Genomic DNA, 589 nt, shown 5'->3' with positions numbered 1-589 from the left:
CTGAGAAAGATTGGAGGCAGGAGGAGAAGGGGATGACAGAGGATGAGATGGTTGGATAGGATTATCACCAACTCAAGGGATATGAGTTTGAGTAGGTTCTGGGAGTTGGTGATGGACAGGGAAGTCTGGCGTGCTACGGTCTTTGGGGTAGCAAAGAGTTGAACATGACTGAGTGACAGAACTGAACTTAAAAGGAAACATTTCTTGAGTTGAAACACACTAATAGATAATGTATTAGATCTAGTTCTAAAATTAAGCTATAATAATAGTTCAAACAGCATTTTGCACTCTGAGCAAAATCAAACCTCTGTGATTTCATCACCAATAAGTTGTTTTTATATGAAAGAATGTCATTCAATTATATTCTCATTTTTTTTTTAGCATTTATTCTTTATTGCTGTCTGATATTGATAGCCACACATCAGTTTGACTTACTATGTTGAACAGTTTGTAAATATTCTAATCTTCCCAGGCCCCAAAGTTTGCCCAGTTCGTGAGTGGTAGAACTGAGCTTCCTTCCTATATTCTCATTTTTGAATGTATGGGAATATCTTTGCTTATGTCACTCAAAGCCAATTATATCTGAATA

Source organism: Bison bison, unplaced genomic scaffold (genome assembly GCF_000754665.1).
Source record: "Bison bison bison isolate TAMUID 2011002044 unplaced genomic scaffold, Bison_UMD1.0 scf7180017864200, whole genome shotgun sequence".
NCBI classification, from domain to species: Eukaryota; Metazoa; Chordata; class Mammalia; order Artiodactyla; family Bovidae; genus Bison; species Bison bison.
This window is presented reverse-complemented; position numbering follows the sequence as displayed.